This window comes from Rhipicephalus microplus, chromosome 6 (genome assembly GCF_043290135.1).
Source record: "Rhipicephalus microplus isolate Deutch F79 chromosome 6, USDA_Rmic, whole genome shotgun sequence".
Lineage (NCBI taxonomy): Eukaryota > Metazoa > Arthropoda > Arachnida > Ixodida > Ixodidae > Rhipicephalus > Rhipicephalus microplus.
Genome location: NC_134705.1, coordinates 124,070,933 through 124,093,120, shown reverse-complemented (window position 1 = coordinate 124,093,120; position 22,188 = coordinate 124,070,933). Strand labels below are relative to the sequence as shown.

Below are 22,188 nucleotides of genomic sequence, written 5' to 3'. Positions count from 1 at the left end.
ATTTTTACCACCAGGGGTTCTTTAACGTGCACCTAAATCTGAGCATAGAGGCCTAAATCTTTTTGGCCTCCATCAAAAATGCAGCCGCCACAGCTGGGATTCTATCCCGTGACCTGCGGGTCAGCAGCCGAATACCTTATCCACTAGACTGCCGCGGCGGGAATAATAATATAATTTTCTAAACATAACTCAAGCTCGCGTACCAAAAAGGCGTTGATTTCTGTTTAGATCCATGGGTCAGAATAAATTTTTAGGGGCGACGCTCCTTAAAGCGGCACCCGTTCGTCCCTCGAAGTAGTCGTAGTCGTAGTGTGTAACCAGTGTTACATTTTGACCTGCAAGGTGGTGCCAGTGAAGATTTCTCCTGTGCTTCGTTGAACAATAAAAAGTTCGTGGCGTGCGTGTTAACTATAAGCCGAATGCTCCTGTCTCTCATTCCCCATTAGCAGCCATTGGCATGTACATTGAGCACTATCTGAGAAGAAAAGGCTGCTAGGTTATACTCGCTGGGCGTAACTTTGTTGGTTTTAGAAAGGTTTAACGAGCGTTGGGCCGCAGTGCCATGAATACAGTGAACTAGTATATATTATAAACTCGAGGGGGTTAAAGGTTGGAAGTAGACCCGAAGCGCAAGCCGTAAGAAAGTGTGCGTGTGCCACCTCTCGTTTAGTCCTTGAAATTTCCGCTGCATGGCGGTGCTTCTATAAGAGGAATATATGATAAAAAGTTGCGAGATGGTTGTACTTGGAGTGTGGAATAGATGGACGAAGGGACACCCAGACATATACATGGATGGACGCATGAATGGAATCAGGGGCGGAAGAATGGACGAACGCTGGGAGTGACGCACGAACAGACGCACGCACGGATGGGCGGATGGACGCACGGACAGTCACACACACAGACACATGGATGGACGCAAGCAAGAACGAATGGGCGGACGGATGCTTCGCCCCACTCTCCATCATTCACTCCGTGGATATGCTGCCAATTTTTTTTCGGGAAGTCGGAAGCTTTCACAGAAACCCGTAATGGTTTTCCTGTGGTTCCGTAATGCAATAATGCATACATAATTTTCAATTTTTGTTTCAGCAGCATTCCTTCACCTTGCAGGTGTTTCCATACCTGACTTTCTATGGTGCGACGTAGTCGAAAAAAATTGTGGGCTGCGTAATTGAAGAAAAAACTTGTTTAACTGCACCAACAGTGAACACGAGAGCAGGGAATAATATTTGTCAGAGATACATCTTGGAACAATTAAGGGTGTCGGCAGTATGTAGCCGTGTTAGGGCATAAAACTAACGCTAAAGTTTATACCAATAATCGCTTGGCTTCCTCCGGGGACATATGAGCGACGAGGAAGAATGGGGGACCCTTCAGCTTCGCCTTTGAGATTTTACGCGATAGCAAAATCCGGCTTCTATAGTGCGCCCTTCAACCGCTAGTGCGCACTTCATATATTTTCTTATACACACACACACACACACAAACTCGCGAGCGTGCAAGCGCGACGTATCTCTAGTAATGGCATAGGTTTTCGACCTATTTAACAGCTTTTTTATAACAACTTCATTGAAATATTGTACAGTGATATGGTCACATGGTCCTGTATTATGAACTGCGCGTAGGCGTGACACTTGAATTCGTGAATGGTCACATTCTGTCATCCGTCTTGCGTTGGTTATCTGGTAGTTGTTCGACTTGTTCTTATGCAGACCACTTCCGGCCAACTACAACAAGCATCGCCTTATGGTGTGTGAAATGGCAACTGCAGTACTTCACTTTTTCAATGGTGTGTGAGCGTTGAAAGCTAAATTTGCGCAAGTAACGTGGTTTGTTGGAATTCAATTCCATTGAAGAGGCATAGAGTCTCACGATGCCTCACATATGGTAGCCCATTATCTAGCGTTTGCTGTTTGCCTGGTCCACGCCTCTAGAAAGGGATGATATGTTTGCCGCTATATGGACATAGCTATTCATTTTTAGAGCAGTTTGAAAATTTCTGTGCGTTTTTAGCGGCGATGGCTGCCCTATCCCGGCGTTTTTTGACGTAGTTTGATGGCCTCCCGAATGTGCCTACTAATCACCGAATGGGCTCGTTTTCGTCGTGACACCTGTCGAACACATTGCGTTAAGGAGACGCCTTCCACTACATGGCTTTTATGTATAGTGTTTTTTTTTATTCAGCTGCAAATAACATCGTGGCTTTGTGGTAAGACACCTGCTGTGTTCGATCCCCAATGCGACCGAATTTTTTCTTTAATTTATTTGCTTCATTTTCAATGTTTTGCTCACGAACTATTTTTCACTCACAATCAATGGTGCTCATGTCGCAGAGCTCATGTCGCAGAAATTATGCCAACGGCATAATTTCTGCGACATGAGCTTTCTAACGCTATCGCGTTAAAAGCCATCGCACACATCCCATCTTTGTGAAGCCTAGTATCCTGGAGCAATTTCATAGGAGTTTTTTCGCTTTATTAGGTATCCATTAGCGAACTAACTCTATCTTTGTAATATTTCATCATTTCAATGAATCTGTAAGGCTTTGATATTTCACGACGTGATTCATCGGTCACATTGTTTCCAGGGTTGACAAGTTGCATCTATCTTTTGTAGTTTTGCCTATTGTCACAGAAGTACCTATTTCAAAAGCTCCTGAGAAGAATCCGCATGAGCATCCAACTTTGTTCTAGGACGGATCTTATTGTGCAACATTATACGCGAATTCACGGAGGTGTTCATGGAACTGGCACGTATTCCTTCAGTTAGCATAACCGTGTAGTAGTTTCAACAATAGATGTGAACAAGTGTTAATATATCAGGTTTTTTTAATAGTGACGCATTTTCCAAATGTGAGTTTAATTGATCAGTCGCACTTCCGCCTAGAGAATGAGATATGCGCTACAGTTTCAACTGGTCAGGCCCTATTTTTCCTCACGGCTCTTAGAGCAGCTCGTAGTGGAGTTCTGTATGCTAGGTTTCCCCAATCCATCATGCTCCTGGCAATAACTTTTGTGATATTTGTGTCACTTTATACAATATACGCAGGATCTGTAGTACACGCTTCTCGAAATGGTGTGAGTATCTTTGTGTTCTTTTTTCCCCCGACACAAAATTTTGTAATAATGTGAGCCGATGCCTCAGTTTAAAATTCACGTTTGGTGTAGCGCCCTGTTTAGGATTTCTTCTAGGATAGTTGTCCTAGAACCTCATATAACATATTTTGTTGAAAAAAAAACACAGAAAGAGGTTAGATCGTCACAATTTGCAAAGCTTGGTTATTTCCGTGTGACCTTTATAACAGCGTCTTCTACAAACTGTTTTTACAAGCACAATGAATCAGCCTTGATGTTTTGAGGGTGTTAAAATCTGGTGATTTGTGCTACATTAGGCTGCAGCCACAAATTGGTAACTTCATTTACTGAAACGTGAGTTAGCTTGATACAGTCTTAGGATGCCTCAGTGAACTAGTTCGTATCGCTTGAGGTGAGTGCAACAGTTTATACACTTCAGAAGTTTGGGTGTACCCACGCTTTCGTGCACGTAATAACGCAGAGTTCCAAATTGCGGCCAGAAACATGTGAACGATTTCGCAACATGTTATTTAGGTGTCATGAGTCAAATTCCTTTTTTGCCCCGCCGCGGTGGTCTAGTGGCTAAGGTATTCGCCTGCTGACTCACAGGTCGCGGGTTCAAATCCCGACTTTGGCGGCTGCATTTCCGATGGAGGCGGAAATGTTGTAGGCCCATGTGCTCAGATTCGGGTGCACGTTAAAAAACCCCTGCTGGTCGAAATTTCCAAAGCCCTTCACTACGGCATCCCTCATAATCATATGGTTATTTTGCTTCTTCAACCCCGCATAACAATCAATCAATCAATCAATCAATCATTCAATCAATCAATCGAATTTCTATTTCGTGTGACTTTCATTACGTTGGCCAGGGTGGTACGTTATCTTAAAAGTACGTTACGCCACAAAATATAGGGGAATTCATTGGCTTCAACTTCAAGAGTTAACGCAATAACAATATCCTATGTCTAGCGCGTACTTCCAATACTTGGTGCATAAAATATACTCGAACTTGTTATAGGTGCTGTAATATATGTGCCTTGCGTAGTGAGTGACGAGAATTTAAACATGAAGCCATTATAATATTCACATGTTCTGAAGTGCGATGGCACTGTATGCTTGTAGCAACTATTATTACTGAAATATTTTATGTTGTATAATAAAGCATGTATACAAAATAAGCGCGTTTGCAAAGCTTGAAAATACGTTCACTTTAACAAACAACTCTTTTAACAAACAGACGCGTCTGTGTGTGGTAGAGCACCCGCTTGCTCAGCAAATGACCCAGGTTCAACCCTCAAGCAAAGTTAGAACTTTTTATTTCTATCTTTTGTGATGTTTGGCCAGCTCAAGGTGATGATTTTTCACTCACAACCAATAACGCTAGAAAAGGCTTTAGGTTTTCATTCAAGCAAACTCATAGTCTTGCTATTATAACAACGAAATCATTGTTCTTGGTCAAAAACATCCACCTAAGTAAATTTTATCGAAGCCAGAATGGTGACTTGAGCATCACATATTGACTCTTTAATATACTTGCCCTGACTGTATGTTTACCATAAAAGCTCAGCACGTATTTGCATTTATGAAAAGAGCACATTCGTGAACTGCTCCTGAGGTACCATTGCTCATTATGAAGCAAGAAGACTCTCTACCATACGCTAAGTTGAATTCTATAAGGCACATTTTGTTGCGCCAAAATACCACATATCCTTGAATTATTTTTACACTACAAATTGGCAATATCTCAGCAAACATCAAAGCGTTACATCTCTTTGGCGCAATACTTTTCGAAATATGGACGTCATTACACATTAAGCAAAATTATAATTTCACTTGTGGAAAAAAAACTAGGTTGTATATGCACCACTAATTTGCGAAGGAGAGACCACAGTCGTAACTGAAGAAAGCTCGATCTTCAGTTAAAGTTTATGAGCTGAAAAGTTCACTGTCATAGCCAGTAAAGAAATAATTTATCCGGCGATCAGCTACTTAGTAATGAAATTCACCAACGCAGTGATAATGGTGAACTATACTGCCAGTGGGCACAGTCTGATGTGTTGGATATTACTCCTTCGAGACGATGTTGAATCGATGTCCTGTCGCTGAGGCTGACACACTTTCTATAGCTCTAGCTGTTCAGGCTTACTAACTCGCATACAATTTGGTTACGTCTAAGAAGAACACTGAAAAATATGGTATTCTGGTAATGTCGGACTCACAATTCACCTATGGAATACTTATTTTCCCGTTCAACTTGGTGAAATGCTGTGACAGCAAGTCAATAAAGAAGTGCTTGCGCGTACAATGAAGGACCAGGAAAGGCTTTATTGTGCGCTGGTAAGTAGGAGAACCCCAATTCGTAACGAATTGTAATCACCCGCATCTTCCTTTTTCAGTGCGCACTAGTCCCTTAAGTATAGCGTCAAAGTAACGTCTTGCACCCGTATGACTATGTAACTACTGATTTTACTGCACCTTTGCTTTGTTTAAGGAACGTGGGAAAGCGTGCATGTGGAGGCGAGAATAGACCCTGCAGGTATGAATACGCCATGCAATTTTATACCTGCATTAAAAAGGAGGAGTGCAATAACGATTTTTAAGAATAGGTGCCGTTTCGTATGCCTATTGAATTAAGTGACGCTTGCTTGGTTTACTTTATGTTATGGCAATGTTGTGTGGAATGTATATTTTCGACAGATTTTCAGCACCCTTCTAGAAAAGTGGTGGGCTGTGTCAACGCATACAGCTGATGGTGATGTGTTTGTTGACATGTACGCGCACGTAGTGATCGAATAGGTGCAAGTCAAGCGTACACAAGTTAATCCTACGGAATCTCAACAGGCGGGTGCTGACATGTCCTCATTCGTCAGAAGGATGCAGAACATGGACGATAAGGGGGCGTCATGCTATTGTCGACAAGAAAGCGCAGAGGGAGGTGCACACAACACGCCTTACACGTGCGTACAGTAAGCGCTACGAGAGCATTCAAAAGATCACACAATTCAATCTTTCTGAACTTGTCTGAACTGGTGGAATGGCTTCGAGAGGTTTTCCGACAATTAAAGGACTGGGCATTAGAATTTATCGAAGCCACCGTACTGCGTCGTTATTGTATAAGAGCGTATCTTGTTTCTGTCCTCATCGTCACACTGTACCACTTCTTTCTTTTTTCCCCTGTCCCTGATCCCCTGTGCGGAGCACGAGGCTAGAGCCTACTAGCTCAAGCCGACTTCTCTACCTTTACTGAACCATCTCTCTCTCTCTCTCTCTCAATCTCTCCAGACATCAGCTTTTGTGCTTTTTTTCTGAACAACGAGGAATTGAATTTGTAGACGTCAAATGGCATGAAAGGCACTGTATACTCCAATTGGTGTTTGGCAGGTGTATTTGATTAAATCGTAAGACTTCTAAGTCACTTACCAAGACGATGCGATAGCGTCCTTTAGATGATCCTAGAATGCAGAGCTTAGGATGCGTTGAAGCTCTAAGAAATGTCCCAAGTAATTCTCGTGAACCTACAAATTGACACAACAGAGAAGATTCATAGAATTTCCTTTCAAGTTACATATTTTTAATTTTATTAGCATAATATTAGGATGTTGAAAATTGCATCATTATTACATGCATCATTGAGGTGGTAATTATTAGAAATAACAGTCATCAAAAATCTCTCACAGTTATTTTAATGGTTCTGATAGCTCTATAGGTAGTCAGTTTTTGTGACTGCGGCTGTGGTGCTTGCTGTGGGGAACTCTTTGACCATTGTATTATGTAGTGCACCTGATGTTATTGTTATTATATTGGTGCAGGTAATGATTTTTCACTCGTAGACCAAGAGGCAGTATCCAAGTGAGAAAATGAACTTGGAGGGAACAAAAAGTTCTGTTCAGAATAGGAAACATTACACCATAAAAAGGATGGCGCTCAACATATTTTACTTAAGGAACAAAGAAGCGCAAAGAAGTGTTGAAAAAAGCAAGTTTGAAATAATTCAATGCGGAGATTCTGCAACAAATGGGCTGTCAGCATTATCTTAGCCAAAAAAAAAATACTTTGGTTGAGCAGCAAGCCACTAAGCAGCATGACGGAACTAGGTCATCGAGGCCTTATAAGCACCCTTCAGGTTGGCATTCGGGTTTTGGATGTCATTAGTCCGCACGCCTGCATTCAAGAAAGCTCAATTACCATTGCACCACACCATCAACATTACAAAAGCTGCTTCACTTGCAAGTAACTGGAAAACCCAAATGATTTTTGATAACTACAGCTATCGAGCTTAATTTGGTAAACAATTCATATTCAGCGTCGTCGTTGCAGCAACCCCGCTGAGCATATTCGCGCTTGCAACTGCAACGAGTGCCGCACACGACGTGTGACAAACACATTCAGAAAAACTGCGGTGATCTTCCAGCTGTGGAGGAACACTTGAAATGAACCTTTAAATACTCACATAAGCTTCATGCGACACGTTGCACACCACGACATTGTAGCGTGACATCATCTGCTCTGGCAGCACTGCCTTACTGTGAGCACTGATTTGTATGCGTATACAGGCATTAGCGGAGCTATTTGTTTATCATCCATACTTGCAGTGTGCGCTTTCCTCCATCACGGACACGAAAAATAGAAAGAGCCTTGAGACATATCTGCCGCCTTGCCTGACCATGCGTGTTTCTTTGTGGCCATCCGCTGAAGCGCCCGGCTTGCAATGCATGGCGCTTCGGCTGACTGGAGTGTCAATGTTGCTAGGCAGAAAAAATGAGAAAAATATGTTTGCGCTGGCACTGCGCTGTCTATCCATACGCTTGCTATAACCACCGTCGTATGCATCTATACATATGCTCTGATGGGATGTCTAATGAACATCCGTTCGCTGAAGCCTACGGGACGCACATATTGCTTGATTTTGCAGACGTAGCACTTAGGTAGTTGTACCTGGACTCTTTAAGACTTCTAGAGTGATCTGGATGAGTACGTGCAATGAAGCAAGAAAATATCAAGATTGTATAAAATAATTACAGACACAAAATTTGACGTGCTATATGTCTGTTATTCATGATTCTTGAAGACGGGATGCAGAACACGTTTTCTATTTACAGTGTAAAGTGAAAAAGCTGACCCTACGGCAGTGATGAATTTTGGCGTCAGTTCAGCTCGGTGCCCATCTGCAGTTCATGGCGCCAATTCGCAGTAAACACCGTTGAACAACTCATGTTTAGGGGATGGTGAGAGGTTTCAAGTAATACTGAAGTCCACTCGACAAGTTCAAGTGCCTGAAAGCTGGCTCAAGAAAGCATAGGTTCAGGGACAAGACCTTCTTCGAACAATACGTCTTTTGAAATTGAACGCCTTCGCTAGAAGGCTATATTATAGTTGTTGTCCAGCTGCTTGCAGCGTGAGTCCATCAAAATTTTATATGACATTTAAGAAAAGTTTCTGAGATGGCAATGCTTTTTCAGCAGTAAGTGTTCCAACTCAGAACCACAACCTTTCTCAGGCAAACTTCCTTTTAAATGAGGGTAGTTTTTTGTTTATGGTTTTTTGTGATAACTATGTAGATTTTTTTCGCAATGTAATACGGGAGAAAGTTATGAATTTTGTCTAATTCAGTAAGCCTACATATTGTGGGGATATTCTCGCTGATGAGCATCAGAATTTTTTTCAAGATTGTCAAAGAAGAATCGGACGATGCCGATATCCCGCAGGTACGCACTTTTTTACTTTTCATTCACCGTTGTATTTATTTGTCTCTGAAAAAATGATATATATATTCAATAGTCACGTTTTTTGAACCTAAGCTTATTTGTAGAGAGTCCTGTTATATTCCTAAGTTACTTTCACTTCTTAAAATTTAGAAATATAAAGTCAAGGCAATGAGATGACTCATGGATGTTGGTCAAACGATGTTCTATGTATAATTCCCATAAATCTTTTTGTTTTTACAAGATAGGGCAATTAGTTACTGCAAAAAATCAAACCGTCTTCTCTCATCGTGTCAAGCACAAGCGTCACTCTTACCAGTTTCCTCAAAAATAACTTGAGATAAGCTAGGCAGGACTCTCCAGCTGGGAGACACAGTTGGCCAGCGTTTCCTGAGCTGAAATAGTAGTTTCCGGTGTGGAGCCAGTCTGAGCGCCAGGCAGGTCAATGAGCCAAAGAAAAGCCGATATAACTATGGAAATAGCGCGATCCACCACCAGGCTGTGCGGGCCAGCACGCCCTATTTTCGTAAAAGGGACTATAGCTTCAACTCGAGGCTGCGAAGTATGAAAAACAGTAGTCAAAAAGGCTCGATGAGCTTGTTAGGGTTTACTATCAGGAGTTGACAGAGTTGGCATTCCATTGAATGCACACTTTATGTGCCAACAAACGGATTTATTTTATTTGTATTTATATGAACCCTCTCGACTGCTCTTTGTGTCTACATCGCGTCTCTCTTTCTTTCTCTCTCTCTCTCTCTATATATATATATATATATATATATATATATATAATATATATGTACTGTCACAAAGACACAGGTACGCAGGTACAAAATAAGGCGTTTACTTTCGTAACCCAAGGACCAGAAACGCGAACACCAGAGCACGCGCACACAGAACTGCTTCGTTGTCCTCCTCAGATGCTGGCTACTATAGTTGCCAGCCTACCTTGTGTCTATTCCCCCCTTTCAAGAGCGACCGTCCCGGTCGGTTGACTGATATGCTGGAGGTGGCCATGAAAAACAAAATGATCACGCCAACGAAAAAAAAGCCTACGCTGTTGTGGATAATAAGGAAAAAGTTCGAAGTGCACGTTCATAACTCGCGGGCGTGGTACGGTTTCATCCTAAATGCATGGAATACTTCTGGACGTGGACGTCTTCGGTTTAAACTGGTGTCGGAGGTTTGGGGAACTACCTCGTAATTCACGTCACTGAGGCAGCGCACAACTTTGTAAGGGCCAAAGTAGCGTCGCAATAGCTTCTCCGAAAGCCCACGATGTCGAACTAGTGTCCGCACCCATACATAGTCACTTGGTTGATAGTGGACGTTCCTTCGGCCTTGGTTGTAACGGCGAGCGTCGATATCTTGCTGCCCGCGAATGTGGTTCCGTGCAAGCTGGTGGGCTCCCTCGGCTTTCTCAGCGAAGACGTCAACGCTGTCATTTCCGCTGTTGTTCTGGTCTACGGGGAGCATAGTGTCTAACGGTGTTGTGACGCGACGGCCGTAAACAAGCTCGAATGGTGTTAGGTCTGTGTTCTCTTGCAATGCGGTGTTATAAGCAAACGTGTCGTACGGAAAAATTTCATCCCACGTTTTGTGCTGTACATCAACATACACAGATAGCATGTCGGCCAGTGTTTTGTCTAACCTCTCCGTCAAACCGTTCTTTGGGGATGATAAGCCGTTGTTTTCCGGTGGTTGGTGTGCGTCAGCTTGGGGACTTGTTGAAATAACTCTGCCGTATATGCTGCTTCGTGATCGGTTATGAGAACAGCAGGTGCACCATGACGTAAAATAATGTCGTGAACAAAGAATCTGGCGACTTCAGCTGCAGTTTCCTTAGGCACACCTTTGGTTTCTGCATAGCATGTCAGATAGTCGGTTGCGACGATTATCTACTTATTTTCTGAGGATGACGTAGGAAAGGGATCAAGAAGATCCATTTCCACTTGCTGAAATAATGCTCGAGGTGGATCTAGAGATTGGAGGAAACCGGCGGGCTTTGCGCGTGGAACTTTACGCCTTTGACAGTCACGACAGGTGCGGACATAGCGCTGAACGGACGAATACAGCTGTGGCCAGTATTACTTCTGCTGGATGCGCGCTAATGTCCTAGCAAAGCCTAAGTCACCGGCCGAAGGATCTTCGTGGCACGCCTGCAAAGCTTCCTCACGCAGTGCCGTTGGAACGGCGAGGAGGGAAAGTTTCCTGGTTGCTCTCAAGATTTCTTTTGTAGAGAACATTGTTGCGCAGGCAATACGTTGTTAAACCACGCGAGAGCCAGCGTGGGACGATAACGTCTTCTCCTTGAAGATGCTAGTTGACAGGAATTAGCTAAGTGTCCTCACGTTGAAGCTCAGCCATCCGCACCACATAGACGATGCCAAGAAACGGTAAATCTTGTTCAGTGTCAGAGGACGTAGGAGAAATAGGAGCACTAGACAGGCAGTCAGCATCTGTATGTTTATGTCCTGATCGGTAGACCACCGTTATGTCGTACTCTTGAAGGCGGAGGCTCTAGCGGGCAAGGCGGCCTAATAGATCCCGTAGATTGGCAAGCCAACAGAGCGAATGGTGGTCACTGACTGCTCAAAACAGCCGGCCGTATAAGTATGGTCGAAACTTGCTAATGGCCCCAACGACTGCTAGGCACTCTTTTTCGGTGATGGAGTAATTAGCCTCTGCTTTTGTGAAACTGCGGCTCGCGTAAGCGATCACACGCTCTGCGCCATTCTGCCATTGAACTAGAATGGCTCCGATTCCTACGTTGCTGGCGTCTGTGTGGACCTCGGTGTCGGCAGTGTCGTCAAAATGTGCCAGCACTGGAGCTGTCTGCAGTCGATTGCGCAGCTCTACGAAGGCTTGTTGTTGTTCTTCCGTCCACACGAAAGGAACATCTGGCCGTGTCAATCTTGTAAGAGGTTCCGCAATTTTCGAAAGTTCTTCCACAAAACGGCGGTAGTACACACAGAGTCCGATGAATCGCTGAACAGCCTTTTTGTATTCAGGACGAGGGAAATTAGCAACGGCAGCCAACTTCTCCGGATCTGGTCAAACACTCTCCGGGCTCACCTCGTGGCCGAGAAACTTGAGTTCCTAATAGCTGAAGTAGCACTTTTTGGGCTTGATAGTAGGGTTCGCTCTCCTTATTGCACTGAGGACACTATTTAGCCTAGAAATATGCTCGTCAAACGTGCTTGAAAACACACCGATATCATCCAAGTATACAAGACACGACTGCCACTTTAGTCCAGCTAGTACAGTGTCGATCGTGCGATGAAACGTGGCGGGAGCAGAACAGAGAACGAAAGGCAGCACTTTAAATTTGTAGAGCCCGGTAGCGCGTCACGAACGCGGTTTTCTCACGGTCGCCCTCGTCAACTTCAATTTGCCAGTACCCTGACTTGAGATCTAATGTTGTAAAAAACTGGGCGTGGCGTAGACGGTCTATGGCGTCATCAATCCGTGGCGAAGGTGAACGTCGCATTTTGTGACTTTGTTAGGCCGTCGATAGTCGACGCAGAAGCGTAGTGTGTTGTCTTTTTTCTTTACTAAGACAACAGACGCCCATGGAATTGTCGAAGGTTTAATGACGTCATCATTCAGCATTTCTTGAACTTGACGCTTAATCAGCTCTCATCTCTTCAGGGACACACAGTATGGATGTTGGCGAAGAGGCTGCGCCGACTCCTTGGTAACAATGCGGTGTTTTGTAACGGAGGTACGCTCAACTTTCGATGCTGTGGAGAAGCAGTCCGAGAATTCCGTCACAAGGTTTAGCAGCCGCTCTTTTCGTGAATCTGGCAAGTCTGGATTAACGTGAAGGCGGCTTCCCATGTCAGCACAAGCTTCTACATGCGGTGAAGTTGTATCCATTGTGCAGATATTGAAAAAGTCGGCGATTTCACTGAGGAAAGCGACAGTAGTCCCTCTAAGGACGTGCTGAATTTCATTGCTGAACTTGGTAAGCAGAAATCGAGAGCGTTTATCGTCTAACCGAACAAGGCAACGGGCTATGGATAAGTTTCGTTTGAGCAGCAGCGGGTTATTTGCCTCTGCAATACCTTCATTGTCGTTGAATTCGTCAAAAACGTCGCAGGCTACCGAAGTGAACACGCTACTCTTCGGCGGTAACGTGATGTCATCGTCAACAATCCTCAAAGCAATGACGTAACTGCCGTGAGCGATGCGCGCTAAAGCGTGTGCCGTAGAAAACGTCACCTGCGACTCTTGCAAATCAATCACGGCTCCATTATCACGCAGAAAGTCCAGTCCGAAAATTAGGTCCCTCGAGAAATTCGGCGGTATTACAAAATCTCTGAGATACGTAAATACGTTAATACTGACTCGCGCTGTGCACCGCCCCACCGGAGTGAGAAGATGGCCTCCTGCCGTACGTATCTGTGACCCAGCCCTCTGGGTAGAAACCTTCTTCAGCCTGCAGGCAAGACCCACGCTCATAACGAAGGTATCAGCTCCAGTGTCGATTAGCGTCATTACTTCTTCGTCGTCCACAGTTACCGCAATGTTTGATGTCACCACTCTTCGTACATCGTTTGACTGCGTCTATACATCTTTTTGCTGCCGTCGCTGTCGTCCTAGAAGAGGACCTTCCGTAGAGTCAGCGTCAGCGGCCTCACTTCCGGAGGTCACTGAACTCAGTTTTCCCGACTTGCAAGACTGGGTGAACGGCGTCCCAGAGCGCCGCGTGAATAGACTGGGCTCGGTGACCTGTAGCGAGCAGGCGACGACGAGCGAGGCTCTTGCGACCGATGTTCGATACTGCGACGATTCGAGATGAAACTCTCTATTTTCTGTGGTCGCTCGCCAGGTCGTGGACGAGGGCATTAGGCGAAAATACACGGAGACCCACACGATGGTATGGACATGTCGGTAGACGTGTCCGGCTTTCCTGCAGTGGAAACAAAGTGGCCTGTTGACGGCTGTACGCCAGATGTCACGCATTCTCGGTCTTACTTCGGCGATCAACAGTGACCTGCGAGGACGGAAGCCTACCTCCATTTGCTGAGCGTGTCGCTCATTGGGGTAAAATACGCTGGTTGAACTGCACGATGGAGGATGTCGCACTGCTTCCGCGTAGCTCATCTCGACGCAGTGCCTCTGGTGTGGCGCCTCGGATGGTTGGGGAGCATGAACGGCTTGCCGTAGCTCGGCGCGTACCATCTCCGCAATGGAGAGCTGCTCTACAGGTGAAGCAGTCACCTGCATCTTTTGTAGCTCTTCCTTAATGAGAGCTCTGATAAGCGCTGATGTCATTGCTGAGAGTGACAGAAGTGACCTCACTTGGGTGTACACCATGGTTATACTGCCTCGCACGCTGTTGAAGAGCCCTCTCCAAGGCAGTGGCTTCCTCATGGAACTCCTCAAGTGTCGCAGGCGGGTTTCGAATCAGGACGGCAAAACTCTCTTATTTAACACCACGCATTAGGTGGCGAACTTTCTTGGATTCGGCCATAGAGGGCTCCACACGCCTGAAAAGCCGATCCATGTCCTCTATGTAAGTCGTCACTCTTTCGTTAGGGCATCGAACCCTTGCCTCTATAGCACGCTCTGCTGTCCCTTTCCTGTACTCTCGAACGAATGCCTTGAGGAACTGCCGGTAAAACTCATCCCATGACGTAAGCACTGCTTCATGGTTCTCAAACCACGTCTTCGCGGCGTCTTCCAGGAAGCAGTACTGCTTCCTGGAAGACTCAGTGAAAACGTGAACGAGTGAACCCCAGAGTGTAGCTTACGCTCTGGAGTTCTCTCGTTGATGACGGCGACCTGGTCGAAATGCTCGAGCCAGTCGTCGGCATCTTCAAAAGCAGCTCCGTGAAATGTCTTCGGCGTCTTGGGCTGGTTGATAACCAGAAACGCTGGTGCAGGTGCGGTGACGTTAGGCGGTGTTTGATTCATAGTCCTCTGATGTTCAGGCAACAAACCGTGCTGTGGCTCGAGTCCCTGGAGACGACAGCTGGATTGTACGTGTACAGGGGTAAGCTCAGCTGAGCTACTCGATGGACTTGCGTCAGGGGTGCTCTCAGGGGACCGTATCATCTACCGTACCCAGCACCTCCACCAGAAAATGTCACAAAGACACAGGTACGCATTTACAAAGTAGGGCGTTTACTTTCGTAACCCAAGGGCCACAAACGCGAACACCCGAGCACGCGCACACAGAATTACTTCGTTGTCCTTTTCAGAGGCTGGTTACTATAGTTGCCAGCCTACCTTGGGTCAGTATATATATATATATATATATATATATATATATATATATATATATATATATATATATATATATATATATATATATATCTATATATATATATATATATATATATAATTAAATATATATATATATATATATATATATATATATATAATGGAAAGAAGTGTATACCTAAAGGCTCGTTTTTCCGTGTTTTGACAGAATATTATTAAGATCTAACTGACAATAATGGCAAGGAATGTATAGGGAAAGTTATTAGAGCCAATGTAATGTAAGTAAGGAGAAAGGAAAGTGGGTGAAGAAATAACTTGCCTAGAGCAGGAATCAAACCTACGACCTTCTAATAACGCTTTTGGTGCTCTAACCACTGAGCTATCAGGGCGGCTATCCCCCAACCACATATTGGGTTTATAAGTGAATTTAAACGTGGGATGGTCAGTCAGGGCCATCTGTAGCCATGGCAGCGAAGCGAGTGTGCAACTGTGTCTGCCAGTCGGCGGCATCGTCTAGTTTATCTTATATATACATATGCATGAACCATATATCAGACAAATTATTTTTCGAGCAAAATTTCAAAGATACATTCTCCATCTTGTAGTGTAGCGTTCGCTGAGCATATGAACGGCGGGCTTTTAGATACGCCATTTACCGCTAGGTGTGCGCAAAAGTCGGGATCTTTCAGCGGGTTATTTCCTTCACCAGCACGATGGTGCGAAAGCCGTGTCTAAAAGGTCGCCGTCACACACTTTGCGGTACGCGCCCTCCTCTACCGCTTGCACCTTACTCTACAAAAAGTGTTCCCCTATATACACGTCCGTATCTCGTGATACAGACCCTTTGTACCTCGTGTGCTTTCAGCGGAGATAGTGGGATCGAGTGACAAAGCCTATGAAGGTCACTTCGCTCGCTGCAAAAGCAGTATTCTCAAGAAAGGAGCTCGCTGCAGAAGCGGTGTTTTTGAGCAAATGTCACACCTTATAAATAAAGAAACAACTACTGTAACAGTAGTTAGTTCTCGTTTGTCCTGCGCATATCAGTGCATTCATTTCTCCCATTCTTCCTTTGTTCTTCAGCAGCATGTTGTCGAGTGGTGAACGTAGTCAGTTAACGCTCATATCTGTGTGTCTTTCCGTGCGTCCTTCAAATGGCCACTAACCACTCTACTCTGAACGATGAGGAAGTGGTTTCTCCTTTCCTTCGTTACCCTTCACACACACGTTGCATAAAAGGTATATGTAAATTGGTAGCGTAACTTTCATGGAAACCCGTGAATCCAGTAGCCGGCGGCTCGTTTCCATTGTTGCCATCTACGTGAGAAGGGGCCAACTAAGAGCAAACAATAAATAAAAACTAAAATATGACGTCACAACCAAAAGCGGTCACGACGTGGCGCAGTTGCGCTCCATGGCACAAAATTTGAATATTTTTTCATTGCTGACCTTTACATGGCGTTATTATTACGCAATTTTATTGCATCGTGTGCATCGCTAATCGCATGCGGGAGAGAAAAGAAACAAAAAAGAAACAAAACCAAACAAAGATTTGGAAAGCAAATTTGTTTTATTAGCGAAATACGTACTTACAATTTGCACGAGAAACTTCACAGAGGCAGTTGTGAGACAAGTGTTCACGAGCACAATAGCATAATAGTTCGAGAACTCACGTTTCCCAATGGTCCAAAACCACTGCAGTGGGACAGCCACTTTGAAATTGTAGCTTTGGGATCCGTAGAGTACAGCGTATCATCGCATAGCGTGACGCGTTCACCGTACCAAAAGGCGAGGGCTCGCCGGCCGTGCGCCAGCGAAAGTAATCAGCAGTCACAGGAGCGGCTATTCATACGTTCTGTGAGCTAGTTGAGCTATGAATTGTCACTGAAGTAAACAGCACACAGCATTAAGTAAAATACTGATGGTACCCATCAAAACACCATAGCGAAGTGAGCGATACCGCGTTGACCTGACAATGCGCCGAACGAAATAACACGCCGAACTGAATATCCGATAGCGCATTGCCTGAATACGCCCCCTTCTCTCCCCATTTATGGCACTCAACAAAAACTTGACGCAATCAACGATTTAACCAGATGTGAGATACACCGTGAAGCGTTTTTATAGTTAACTTTTTCATATGCAAAATTACGACCATTTGAAGAAAAAACAATGACTATTTTAAGGAAAAGCTGACCGAAGTGACCGCTGGGGGCGTGGTCGCTGAACGTCGAAGCGCTGAACACCACCTATTGACGCACAGCCGTACAAAAAGTGGTCCGACATCACCTGCTGCTGCAAAAGATGGCCGGCTTTCACTCTACAATATTGAGTTCTTAGTTTTGTTTGTTTGTCCCCTTCTCACTTAGTCGTGCTTCAATCGTCACGTTCTTTTTGATATTATTCGCAATAGGTTTCCGACCACTTTTTGTTCTGACGTTCCTGACCCATTTAGATTGACCTTGATGCATCTTTTTCGCCCCTTAGTTCTTAAAAGCTCGTGAAAAATGCTGGCAATAAGCGCTAGACCCTACCAGTATTTGGCGCTGCTAAGCTATATGCTGTTATCACTGCGTGCGCAGCTGAAGTGTGATCGGTTGATCGTGCGCAATATTGAAGTGAGACGAGAAATAACGGATAGGCGGCTGCATGGAAACGCAGTGCAAAAGGCAATTAACCTTTGATACTTTGCGTATATAGACCAATCGAGAGCATGTACACTAAGGACGTAACGGGAACTACTGTCTGCGTCACAGAAGTGCACGAGTAGGGCAAGAAATATTAGGAAATATTATTGCAGTCGTTTTTTTTTTTTATTTTAAGAGCCTGTTGAGTGGCTCGAGCTAGCAGTGCGCTGCGCTGGTCGCGTCATGCTTGCGATAAAACTGCGAAATGTTTTGTACGCTGGAGGGCAGGCTGTGCACTTTGTGTGTACATGATGTCTTCGTATTGTTCAGAGCCGAATATTCTGCGGTACGGCCAGCTCTGTAATTTTTCATACCTCCTGAAACCCTTTGAAATATAGCTACCACTCTCTTTTTGTTTTTCAGAATGAATAAACTAGATCGAGCTCTCGAGCCGCGAGACTCTTAGGCAACGTTCTAAAAGCCAGACAAATGTGAAATAAACCTGCAGTTACCGTAATTAAAGGGAAAACTTTAAGAAGGCCACCCTTCCTGAGATAATCTTTGGTCTCTCAAATGCCTTTGTCTTGAATGACTGTACGCATCAAGCTTTGGTAGAAGGTTGGCTGGTTCCGGAAGCAAAACAGACCACCTAAAGCCCACAATAGTTTTGATGGGGAGATAGGGAATAAATAAAATCTTCAGAGAAGGGCAAAAATGTGAACATGCCTTTCACCAACCAGTTGTCTAAGGAAAATGAATGAGGGACCGTGTAACTTTTGCATGCAATAAAAATGACTTTGAGTAATTGATACAGTGAATGAGAAGTGAGAAAAAAAGTGTCGAGGCGAAACACATGCCTCTCGGCTAGGTTTCTTTAGATCGTCCGTTGGTGTGTGCAAGGATCCGCAATAAGAGGGCGAGAGAGGTTAATTTGATTCTATTGGTCCAGTCGTTTATAGTCGTGTCGAAAAATCGTGGCTCACAATAGAATCAAAAATTAAGACGAAGCTCTGATGTGCTTCTCAGAATCGCCTTTCTGGCTTCTTGGAATACAATTAGACCTAAACAGGCGTTGGAATGCAGAATTAGCAGTCTTCTGCTGCCAGTATCATCAAAAACTGCGTGGGCGAAACTCTACTGCTTTTTTTTCATTTCTCTTACTGAAAGTGCTGCATAGACGTGTCATAGCCGACTTAGATTATTTGAAAAGGAGGCCATCGCTTACCATGTCTTATTCAGCATCCAGTTTTCCGAACGCCTCTGTATGCACACTAGAGACTGGGTGATATGCACTCTTCAGTATTTGTGTACTGAAATGTTTCAAAACCGAGAATGAGGCAAAAAAAAACGCATGCTGCATAGTACATTGCGCAAAACGCCGAACGCATATGCTAAGCCAGGAAGGACGATGCAACTCGCGGTAAATAGATACACGCTGCTCAGAAAGAAAACTAAACAAGAAGATACTGCATTTAATGGAGATTTACGGTACCTCAGCTTTCATTAAACTCCGGTGTGGTGTAGCGCCTAGTTCAAAAGAACTTCTCTGGTCATATGTCACGCCCATAGTGGTGCGTTTCTGCTACAAGTTCAATGATAAACACCATGGCGGCTGTGTTTCGCTTCGCTGCATCAACCATAGGTTGCGTAGAAGACGGCTTTTTCAGATGAAACAGTTTATGGACCTTAGTACCTATAGTTTTGTCGTTGTCGTTGAGTGGTTCAGGCATTTATCGCAAAACCTCTGTGGAGCTGTGGATCCCTATTTTCATATTACTGCTACCAGCAGTTAGAAAATATGTTTACTAAAAAGCACTAATATGTCTGTTGTTGCTCTTTAAGCATTTCAATAGGTTGTTTGAGCGTAGTTACCCATGCATATTCAGCTTTAAGTTATTTAGCAGTGAAACTGTGGCGAGTGACACACCGCGAAACAGCATGCTGAAGGTGAACACGTGGCTGTTGTCCAGAGTATATACAGCTCGCACATTTCAAGTGGCAGGAATACTGTACTAAATAATTTGCAACCTTCTTATAGTGCTTTTCATGCACTGTTTTTATAAATATGCTTCTAATCTTGTGTACGAGATACCAAGTACACTGTGGTTCAGTAAAACTTGCAGCTGGGCAAATTGGTTCATATTTCAAGGTAAACTGTTGTGCGCGAATGAAGACAAGGACGCAGAAGATATGTGGTGATCCCTGTGTCATCTATACTGTGTCCTTGTCTTCATTTGGACACACCAGTTCACTAAGTACACCGTGAACGAGAGGATTTTAGCTTTCGTCACTCAATGGTCATCGATGTTTGCGGGAACTTATGGGGTGCTCCGTTGTGTCAACAGAATACTGACTCGATGCCCTGAAGAAAACACCTGTATGGCAGCTCATGTTTACAGTTCAGTAGATAGACCATCGATTCAATGGCCTTCCAAAAGTCTGTGGAACATGGGTATTACATTATAATGGGCAATGCTCCGGTAACGTATGGTTTCTCACCCAAACGATACCCAGAGCTTGGCCCACTTGTCATAACTTGCTTCGTGGAGATGCATGAGCCTTTTTTTTATTTCGCTCAAATCTTCCTAATAATTTTTTTTCATCGTTGCGAAAGAACTGTCGCTGCTCTAACGTTGACCTTCTAGCGCTGCCAGGAGTACAAGTTTAGCTGTGAAGACGGGGTAAAGAATATGATACCGAAATATACAAGATATAAAAACTAGAAGCAGTAGCTGTTTTTGCGGACAAACTTTTTTTTTGGAGTTACGGAGCAAATTTGAAAGCACATCTTTTACGCATAGTCGTACACTGCTGCACGAGATTGTGCAGCACAGCGTGTGATTCACAATGCTGTGCACCTTGTGAAACGGAATGGTGACACTCAATGAGCGTTTCATATCGACACACCTGCCACTTAGAGTGCGATGTACGCATAGAACGCAAAAGTTTATCACGCGTGCAGAACCTGCATTTGCCAGCGTGTAAAATAAAAAGAAACATTTCACTGATGTGAGCTGTGTGCTGTTTGCTTAATACAAAAATCAGGGAACACTTTTTCGAATTGGCAGGGAAATTACATACTCATTTATTGGAATACGTTAATTAGTGGTGCAGTACACACGACGTGTCTGTGTAGCCTTCTCTTAATTGGCAAGAAAGGTGGTAGTGCAAGAAAACGCTTTTTTGCACCCTGCAATCGAGACTTGGCTCCGCTCAACAAAGCTCCTGCGTAAAAAAACGCGACAGCCATAGCGAGCAAAATGACCCATGTGCCGTTTAGAGGTTCAACGGTAACTGAGCTATGACAATTCACAGCTTAATAACCGCACCCCTCCTCTTTGTATGACTCCCACGAGTTTTCGTGCAATGAATGATGAGCGGCAGTTTACTTCCGCGCATAAACTTTAATGGCCGGCTTCATAGGCACACACAAAACGTACGACACGTCGCAGGACGTTATTTCCGTAGAGCTTTCTGCAGATTGTTAAGGTGAAGAGTGAAATGCGCCAGCTACATGAAAGATGTCGTGATAAAATTTTAAATATCACCGTATCAAGTTCATACACAGCACGTGAACGTACTGCATCAGGTCATGCTGCATGCCTGCATTTTTGGTTGTCGTTTACAACTCTGTAAAATGCAATTTTCTTTCGCATCATGCTATCTCTACTTTTCAGCCTGCCAATGCCATCCATTTTTAGGCTTCGGCCGAGTTACTTGGAATAGGTACTCCTACAATAGAGTGCTCAGCATATGTCTGCCGAGAGCGGAGATTTACAACTGTAATTCATTTCGTTCATATCGTGAATGCCAAATGCGCTGCGTTGCAGCCCCAGCAGCGCGTTAGTGTACATCAAGTTGATTTGTTCACTGATTCTTGCGCTTCTCCAAATAAACACACTGAAACGAGTATTAAAAGAAAACTGTTTCTCTAGTGTGTGTGCACGACGATACTGCAATAAAACTTCTACATTGTCCGTGCCTAATATTTCTCTGATACAAAAAAACATACGGGGTAACATTCACTCGAAACAAGAAGAGAGGGGACAATTCAGTTCTACGACATGAAAAAATAAATAAATTCGGAAACGCATTAGCTTCCCCTTTAAGAGAACGCTATAGGAAACGCGTAGTTGAGTTTACCAGTGTGACCGCCGTGCCAGAAAGCGGAGCCTAACAAATATAAAGGGCACTACTGGTACAAGGGTCTGCAAAGGAGAGCCATCACAGTATACTCGACAATCAACTCATGAGAGCTCGGCTATGGTGTCACTATGCGTTGCGCACAATGCTTATTCCCTGCCTAGCGACAACACGCTTGCCACTTTCAGATCATCACCATTTAGGGGCGAAGCTCTGTTTGTCCCTCGTTGTCGTAGCCGTAGTCGTAGTCGTAGTATGTAACCAGTGTTACATTTTTACCTGCAAGGTGGTGCCGGTGGGAGATTTCTCCTGTGCTTTGCTGAACAATAAAAAGTTCGCGGCGTGCACGTTAGCTAAAAGCCGAATGCTCCTGTCTCTCATTCCCCATTAGCAGCCATTGGCATGTACATT

General features: G+C 44.3%; 1 long non-coding RNA gene across 1 annotated transcript; it reads left to right on the top strand.

The window, feature by feature from the left end:
- The first annotated feature begins 2,920 nt into the window (after positions 1–2,920).
- On the top strand, positions 2,921–21,538 carry LOC142764932 (uncharacterized). The gene is made up of 4 exons (XR_012883973.1): positions 2,921–3,078; positions 5,569–5,613; positions 8,744–8,782; positions 21,312–21,538. It is a non-coding gene; the product is annotated as an uncharacterized LOC142764932 (long non-coding RNA).
- The last annotated feature ends 650 nt before the right edge of the window (positions 21,539–22,188 follow it).